The following is a 10,034-nucleotide window of genomic DNA, read 5'->3' as shown; positions in this document are numbered from 1 at the left end:
TTGGTCAATAAAAGTTATAATCCACACCAAGATACTTCTTCCAAACAATTGTTTCAAGAATAAGACTATAACCCATCCCAGAAAAAAATGATTTATTTGTGTTTTCAATAATATTTTTCTCAAGAAACAATGATAACTTCGTCCAAAGAAGTTTTGACAACAAACAAATTGTGTGACAAGAAGAGTTCTTCATAAATATCAATTCACCCAAGAATATTTTATATATTAGAAATATTATATAAATACTTGTAAAAGATTATGAAAACTTATCTATTCGAAAGAAAAAAATGATACTTGATTGGAAAAGAAGAGGAAGAAACTTGAAACTTGTCCAGAAGAAAAGCAAGGAAGAAGAGAATTTGTTTATGAAAAGAATGTTTATTATTTTAATAGAGTTTGAATGATATTAAGGCCTCACTTTTTTTGCACTTAATGGGTGTCTGAATCTTAATCAATCAAATTCGCCTCATTCAGGTTGTTTGTTTTTTAGGACTAAATCTTAATTATGCAGATTCAGTTCATTAAGTTTGTTTGTTTTATTTTCTTATAAGCCTCTTAATGGGTCTGATTACATCTGAATGAATCAGAATGTAAGACACTCTTAACACCAATCAGACTAAAAAATAAGACTCCTACCTTAATTCAACTGCATCACAACAACTCATAAAAGTTTTTTACTTATTTAATTAAACTTGCTTACCATTATAATTTTCTATATTCTTAGTAACTTAATATACATCTTTTACTTTCATAAATTAACCAATATATACGAATTGATAAGCACTTCATGATATAATATTTAGCACTAGGCCTGTTTGAAAATCGAGTCAAACCATTAACTCGAACCAATTTTTAATTTATTGGGCTAACGGGTCGGGATATTGGGTAATTGGTTCGGAGCTCGATTTAGTATTTTTTTAATTGACTTAACGATTCCCTGGTCGGGTTTGGAAGGAAAAGTATCGGGTACCCGATACCCCGATAAGACCCGTTATTTATTCCCTAATTTCTAATCACAATTCTAGTTATTAGGTCTTAGGTTAGAAAATCTTCAGTTCCAAACCCCCTCTCGTTTAAGGACTTCTCATTTCTCCAAATTCCAAAGTCAGGCGAGGCGAGGCGACGACTACGGACTACTCCAGTCACTCAGGCGAGGCAAGGCAACGACTGCTCCAGTCACTCAGGCGAGGATGCAACTCGCAAGGTAACGACTAACGATTATACCTCAAGCCTGCAACATTTTTATTCATTCTATTAATCATTATGTATGTCTATTTTCGTGATTCAACCGAAGGAACAAAATATTGGCTTGTTAGTCGAGCTTTAGTTACTCTGAAGAAGTGCATATTGATGCATACTTTTTGTGTATCTTCTGATAGTGTATTTTCTCTATATTATACCAGTTTGTTATTTAGTCGGATCGAGATATGAATTCAGTGCATTTGTGTACTATACTCTGGTCTAATTGTTGATTTTCGCGATGATGGAGTTCATTTTCAGCATCCTATTTTGCATTGGTGATAAAATTTCCTCCTTAAAATGTCATTTTGTTGATTGTCTGATAGGTGAGCAAGCTCAAATTTCAAAAGTTAGAAGCTTAAGTGCTCGAGACTTTGAGCCTTACTCTTCTCAGTTCTCATGACTTCTGCACAGACCTACTTGGCTCTCCAGTCTCAGGTTCTCGGTCGCTCACTGCTCAAGCCTCACAAGTAAGTCTCAAAATTTTAAATTCACTTAATTTCATGATTTCACTATGAAGTGTGATGTTTGAATTTGATTATGAGAAAATGATTGTGAATTTTTTATTTGGTCATAGAAAGAACAGCCAGTGAATTTGTTGTCCTTCAGTTTAATTAAGTTTGTTGAAAGGCCAAAAAACTTGTAAATCAGAAACAAGTCCAGCAAAAGAATCATGTCTGTCTCATTGAAATGTACATTCAAGAATTTATTCTTCCTTCATTTTTTCCCCTATCATTTTCTGTTTGTGGGCCAATTTACTGCAACTTTATTTAACCCAATTTCCGTTTTGGTATACACAAGTTGTATATCGGCATATAAATCTCATATATCAACCCCGTTTCATGTCTTCCGGACGTGTGCCATCTTTTGGGAACCTGTTCTTCAAGTTCTCAAGGCGGTATGACTTGTTAAAAGAATTTTGTATTTTCATGGGTCATGTTAAAATGCAAAGGAGGAAGGAAAAGAGTTCAATGAACTCATCCAATGATGCCATAAAGAGGAAACAAAAACAAGAGTTAGCCAGCTATAAATTTTCTGGTGGAAATGAATCACAACACCTAAAAATATAAAACTAGAGCTCAACACATGTATAACAAGAAAAATTCAAACAAGCAATATTATAACAGTCATAATATAAATCTCCCTTGAAACAAAATGATATATTCACCCATAGAGTATGTCATTCAGTTAATACCCAAAAGAAAAACTCTTCACACAAAACAAATAAAATAAGGGGAAATTTTTTAAAATGTCAATATTTTAGCATTTAAGAGGACTCATTAGTAACAATTTTAATATTTAGTAAAAATGTCATTTTAGTTTGTTATGTATATTTTTATTATTTATTTTTATTTAAAGAATATAATTATTTAATAACAAAAAGGAGAAAATTAAGGGGGGAATATTTCAAAAAAAGGCAAGCATCCTTAATTTTTTCATCAGTTACATTTTCAAATTAAATATAAATTTGTTTTTTTTTCTTCAGAATTTTACCTTTTTAAAATTATATTCATTCCACAATATATTCTATTTATATTTATTATAGTTTTTTATTAGTTTGTATTCATTTCAATAGGTATGCCGAATTTATCTATCTAGTCATTTAAGAAATATATTTGTATTTTCATATATTTTTTCCTTATATAGTTATTTTTTTCTTCAAAAATCTTGTATGTATTCATTTCAATATGTATTTCTTTTGTATTTCTATTTATTCTAGTTTTTATTTAGAATTTTGTATAATAATATATAAAATACAAAAAATTAGTCTGATGAAAAAGTGAATAAAATATAAAATTGAAAAGAAATAATTGAATATTTGGTGTACTCATTCTTAAATAAAACACAAAATTAGTTGACATACCTTTAGAATAAATACAAATTAGAAAAAAATATCAAATTCAGTTGACATACCTTTGTTAGTTTGTATTCATTCCAATATGTATGTCAAATAAAATATAGCTATTTAAGAAATACATTTGTATTCGTATATATTTTCACTATGTATTTATTTTTCTTTTTCAAAATCTTGTTTCCTTTTCTAAGTCGTATTCATTCGAATACAAATAAACTAATAGAAAGTTGTTCTTCTTATAAATAAAATACATAACTAGTTGACATACATTTGGATGAATACAAATTAGGGACAAATACAAGATTCATAAACCATGCAACATGAAATTTTTAATAAATATAAATATTGATAGTATACATAGTGATTTGAATACAAATTAAAGAAAGCATACCAAATTCTAAAAAAGAACTATAAATTCAAAACAAACTAATAGAAAATTGTTCGACAACTATCCGATCTTCGTCGTCTTTTTCAAGATCCTCACGAGTAGACAAAGATTCTACATTTGCGTTCTGAATTTGAGGAAGGTTTTGCACACCAATGAGTCTTGCAAATGTTCTTACCCTCTTTCTTCCCTCATTTTAGCAGCGGATCATACATTATACACTATTTGTTAAATAATAAATAAATTAAAGGATGAAAAGTCACCAGAAATTGGTTGATTAAGATGAATACCTCTAGTAAGCCTCTTGGATTCAGCCATTGAAGAGTAAATCATAACGGAAATTGAAAAATACAAACAATATTTTTTTAAGATTTAAACAAAAATAAAATTAGAAAAGAAATCTGAAAATAAGATAAAGATTAGAGATACCTTAATCAAAGGGATTCTTGTTGATTCAATTTTGGATTAAAAAAACAACCAAAATATATGGCAAAAAAATATTTGCAACTTGAATGTTGGAGGAAAATCAGAAAAGATAACCATGAAAGAGAAAAAAAATTAAATGGGAGAGAGAATTAACAATTTGAAAAGATAAATATGAGAGAGAATGATTTTTTTTTCTAAAAAAAGGATATATAGAATTAATTGAAAAAGACAGATAAAATAGGAAGAAAATTGGGACACATAAATTTTTTAAAATAATGACATTTTTGACATTATTGCTAATATTTATAAAGTATGGATATTCTTACTAAATATGTTATTTATTTTGACTAATTTACTAATTTTTCCTAAAATAAAATCCCTTAATAACATATCTAAGCACATAGATACTTGGGCTTTTAAAAAAAAGTGATTGTAAGGTTTCAAAATAAATAGGCGGTGACATAAGTCTTAAGTATTGGGTGTAGGTGACAATTATGTGATTAATGATTAAGGATTGTGGAGTTACCCTCAAGTTTATAAGTTGACAGTTTGACCCATTGAATTAAATGAAAGGTAAAGGGGTAAATTGACTAAAATCTAATTTAACCAATTTTGATGGGAATTAAAATTGGGGGAAGCCATCAGCAAGTTGTACCAAAAGTGGAAATAAAATATTTTCCCTCCACCTCTCATCGTATTCTTCTTCTTCCTCTTCCTCTTCTTCTTCTTCTTCTTCTTCTTCTTCTTCTTCGTTCTTGCTTGCTTGATTGTCTTTCTTCCCATTCTCTTTATCTTTTTCTTCTTCTTTTTGTACATTATTGGTCTTGGCTGCTAGTCCTTGAGCTTTCTTCTTTTCTTCTTCTTGAATCAGATTTAACTAATTTAATCAGTGGATCAGATTTCATTTCGTATCAATTGAAATTACTTTCATAAATGATTAGGGTCACACACTATTATTTTGATATGTAAAATTAATAGTTCTTTGAAATCATTCATCATCATCTGGGCACCTGCAATTGTTTCAATAATTTGCATTCACGTTTCCAACAGATTACAATATATTGGAACAATTGACTATTGGATCAAATTATAGTCATATGTAGCAATAAATCAATAGCAACAGAATAGACATATGTTGCAACATATAACTTACACAAGTTGCAACATATAAGCTAGACATGTAGCAACATATGACTTACATGTCGCAACTGACATGATAGTTATATAATACCCTTGTAAATTATTGTTTCAAGTGTCATAGCATATTTTTATTGCTTAATTATGGTTCAAAGTACTAAAATTTTGTCCAATTTAACATTTTTTTCATTCCTAAATCGCTCAATTTATCGATTATCTTTGAAGTGACATATGTGACAACATATGCATGTTTTGTTGGAAAAATAGCAACAGAAATGTCATAAGTGACAACATATGTATATCATAAAATGATCATTTGGGGGTTAATTCAATTAAATTGTCACCTAATTCAATATGTAACAGTAATAGATAGTCCTACAACATGTATAAGTACAAAATTATGGTCTAATACAACAACCTTCATCAATTCTATCAATTATTTTTACAAAGACTATCATACCACTACTTCATCATACAATGACAAGTAACTACATATGATAGTTATATAGCACCCTTGTAAATCGTTGTTTCAAGTGTTATAATATATTTTTATTGCATAACTATGGTTCAAAGTACTAAAATTTGGTTCAATTCGACATTTTTCCATTCTAAATTGCTCAATTTATTGATTAAGTCATCATTGAAATGACATGTGTAACGACATATGCACGTTCTGTTGGAAAAATTGCAACAGAAATGTCATATGTGGCAACATATGTATATCATAAAATGGTCTTGAGAGGTTGCTTCAATTAAATTGTCACCTAAGTCAACATGTAACACTAACATATAGTCCTACAACATGTCTAATAAAAAAAATTTAGTCTAATATAACAACCTTCCTCAATTCTATCAATTATTTTTACATAAATTATCATTTCACAAGTTCAACATAGCAAGTAACTTCATATGATAGTTATATAAAACCATTGTAAATCTTTGTTTCAAGTGTTATTGAATATTTTTATTGCTTAATTATGGTCCAAATTACTAAAATTTGGTCCAATTTGATAATTTTTTCATTCCTAATCGTTCAATTTATCGATTAAATCATTTTTGAAGTCACATAGGTGGCAACATATGCACGTCCTGTTGGAAAAAATTACAACATGTCATATGTGGCAACATATGTATATCATAAAAGATCTTTTTGGGGTTAAATTCAATCAAATTGTCACCTAATTCAACATGTAACACTAATATATAGTCATACAACATGTCTAAGTATAAAAATATGGTCTAATACAAATTTTCATCAATTTTATAAATTATTTTTATAAAAACTATCACATCACTAGTTCAACATACAATGACCAAGTAAATTCATATGATGGTTATATAACACCTATGTAAATTGGTGTTCCAAGTGTTATAACATATTTTTATTGTTTAATTATGGTGCAAAGTACTAAAATTTAATCCAATTTGACATTTTTTCATTCCTAAATCGTCAATTTATCGATTAAGTCTACCTTGAAGTTACATATGTAACAACATATGCACGTTCCGTTGAAAAAATTGCAACAGACATGTCATATGTGGCAACATGTACATCCTAAAATGTATTTTTTTAATCATATAATATTTCAAAAAAAATAACAGCCCAACCATCCTACAAATAAATAAGTGATAAAATCACTAAAAAGTTTCTGATTTAATACCAATAACTATTAAATTTTATCTTAAAAGATATCAACGATAAACTAGTAATGATGAGGGCAAGGACGGCTTGTTGTAGAAGAAAATCGCAACATATTACCACTGATGTTGTAGACATAGCAAAAATTTTAATTATAATGGAACGAGAGAAAGAAAAGAGAGAAAAGAAAACGAAAATTAGTAAATATAAATTAAATTTGAAATATGAAACAAAACGACCTTCTATAGAGGAGAGGATAGAGGGAAAATGAAGGGACGATTGTTCTAGACATTTTTATTTTACTTTTTTTTGACAAATTCATAGTGTGACATTTGTTACCACATATATCCTTTTTGTTGGGGTACATGCAGATAATTCTATAGTTTTTTTACAACAAAGGTTATATATGTTGTCACATACACCACATTGGTAACAATGAAATGTTGCAACATATCTCCATTCTGTGACATATGTTACCACATATCTCCTTTCTGTGGGATAAGTTACTACATATCTTCTTTATGTGACATATGTTGCCACATATCTTCTTTCTGTGACATATGTTGCTACATATATCCTTTATGTTGGGGCATATGTAGATAATTCTGTGGTGTTTTTTACAACATAGGTTATATATGTTTCCACATATATCCTTATTGTTGGGGCACATGCAGATAATTCTGTGGTGTTTTTTACAACGTAGGTTATATATGTTGCCACATACACCACATTTCTTCTTCTCCGTCATAATTGACATTTGTTTCAACAAAAAATATCATTAATATTATCAGCAAAAATAAACACTTCACCAATTGTTTTATACAACTTATAAACAAAAAAGGTAATTCACAGTGATATACATAATCATCAATCTAATCAATGGTGGATATTATTGTTTCACATCACAGATGACTTCAACTTTTTTATCTTTCTTTTTCAATCTCTCTTTCTCTATCTCTAGGTCCTTGTCCTTCTCCTTCTTGTTCTCCTTGCCTTTTGGTTTGAGTGTGATACAGAGCAGTAATCTTTATTTTTTTCTTTCACTAATTATAGATAGTGATTGAGAATTTAGATTTTGTTAATCTCCTACACTTCAAATATTTGTTGGACAACTGAATAAAACTATATTTCTTAAATAATATGAACAAAATGGTCACAGAAAGAGCAACAAAAACAACAAAAAATGAACTTCCACTGAATTTTAACATTACATATACATTTTCTCGAAATTGGGGCTTTTTAGTTTGTTAATTTTCTTTCTAACAATAAATAATAGGTATCATTACACTATTATTCATTTTTCACATCTATTGAACGATTTATTCTTCATTAACCCAAGAAAAAAGCTTAGTATTGTTCCAAAATTGTAAAATCTCTAAAAAAAAATTACTTACTCATTTTAAGTCGAACACAATCTCCAGTTCAGAAAGAGAAGAGAGTCACGATCGAAGATGAGTAGGAAGATAAGATAATGGGGGAGAATATTTATTTTGATAGTCGGATTTTCAAATTTTCTAAAGGAAGAAGAAGAGAAGAGAGAACATTGAGAAAAGAAGAAGAGAAAATCCTATTTTCATTTACTTTTTTTTAAAAAAAATGGTTTGAATAGAATTATAAAAGTTGAAAAAATAAAGTGTCTTTTTGTACTTTATAAAAGATTAAAAAGTTTTAAAAATATTAATTTGGTTCCAAATTTACTTATTTACATTTTAAAGAGGATTTGACCAGCTCTTTGTTAATTTGTCATCAAAACCCAAACCAAGACTTATTTGACACCTTTCATTTAATTTTCTCTACATACTTAGTCTTGTGTATAAGTACAGAATTGACCATTCTATCTATCTATCTATCTATCTATCTATCTATCTATCTATATATATATATATTAGACTAATGGACATGAATGTTCAAATGGAGAAAGCTAAACAATGAGGCAGCAAGTGGAGGATGAGGATAGAATAGACTTATTAGATATAAGGATCAAAGTTAGAAAGGAATCAATTTTAAAGATGGAAGTATTTTGAACTAAAATAGTGAATAATCAGCTGATTCGATAAATATAGGAATATATATTTATCTTCTCAAACATATATTCTAGGTTGCTCTCGTCAAGATGTAAAGTTGATAGATAAAACATGAATCATATGCGAAATGAGAGATATTCGGTTATATGAACAAGTAGCGATTTTATTTTTATTTTAAAAAAACTTAAACTAACATACAAATAGAAGGTAAAAACCAACTCAAGGCTAGGCAAAACAGATTCTATGGAACGCGTACAACAAATAAACTCAAAATAATAGCAACTCCTATGCAAGAAAATCACAAATACCATACAAATCCTGACTCTTTAAACGCCAAAATTGAGACAAACTAATCCAATGGAGATTCACATACTTAGAAACGAGATCAAACTTATAAAGAAAAATAATTGAACCACTCAACATGAGGTCAACAGAGTAATCCGCTAACAATAATAGCAAGTTAATATTAAATTAATCAGTACATCGAGAATATACAATGATTTATATAAGACGATAAAAAGTTTACCTTTTTCAAGGCAGCTACTGGGGACGACAAGAAGAGCGATTCCACCACTCTCTTCGAATATTAAAGGCAAGCTATGAAAATTCGGACGACGATCTTCTCTCAACTTAGAATCAAAAGACTAGCCATAAAAATTTGAAGTAGAGCAGTGACAATCTTTAAAACGAAGCTCAAATCTTGTCTTAAGAATCCAAATTCCAAAACCATGTCCTTATCACTTGAGTGCAAAGGGCTATTTATACAGAAATTCTTGGGCGACAAAGGGGCAAAATCCAACTGAATCAATTCGTTCCTTTTCGAGGCAACAGTAAAAAAGTAATGGAGAGTTGTATCTTGCTCTCAAACTCAACCAAAAAAAGGGGAAAAAGGGACGTGTGGGCTTATTGTTAGCACTGTTCACGTCGTTTGGTGCAGCTACTGATGTTGGAGTCGCTTTTTCGTGTTTGCTGGACAATAACGCGTGAAGAAGACGATACTGGGACAAATCGGTGTACTTGGATTTTGGCATGTTCTTGCTGGAAAAAAAACGAGTATGGGGGGCGGGTCATTATGTACGTATAGTATTGTTGTTTGTGGGTTTCTTGGACTTGGTCTTTGGTTTAGGCTGAAAGAAGATTATATTGAGCTGCTGAATTTTAAAGAAAAAGGTCTAAAGCTTTGGGTTTTTTTTTTTTATGGGTTTAGGAAAGAGAAAAATTACGCGGCTAAGCAAACTTATATTATTTAATTACTCATCATAGTTATAGTTTGCTATAATTATGACTTGCGACTAACATTATACATTAATTACGTGGGCTGACTTCGAC

The 10,034-nt window shown here is 29.4% G+C and overlaps 1 long non-coding RNA gene across 1 annotated transcript; it reads right to left on the bottom strand.

Annotated features, from left to right (window-relative positions):
• Positions 1–3,401: 3,401 nt before the first annotated feature.
• LOC112940154 (uncharacterized) lies at positions 3,402–9,834 on the bottom strand. The gene is made up of 2 exons (XR_011211919.1): positions 9,232–9,834; positions 3,402–4,915 (listed from the first exon to the last, which is right to left on the bottom strand). It is a non-coding gene; the product is annotated as an uncharacterized lncRNA (long non-coding RNA).
• Positions 9,835–10,034: the final 200 nt, after the last annotated feature.

This window comes from Solanum lycopersicum, chromosome 10 (assembly GCF_036512215.1).
Source record: "Solanum lycopersicum chromosome 10, SLM_r2.1".
NCBI lineage: Eukaryota > Viridiplantae > Streptophyta > Magnoliopsida > Solanales > Solanaceae > Solanum > Solanum lycopersicum.
Note: the sequence above shows the minus strand (reverse complement) of the source record. Positions and strands in the feature narration are given on the sequence as shown.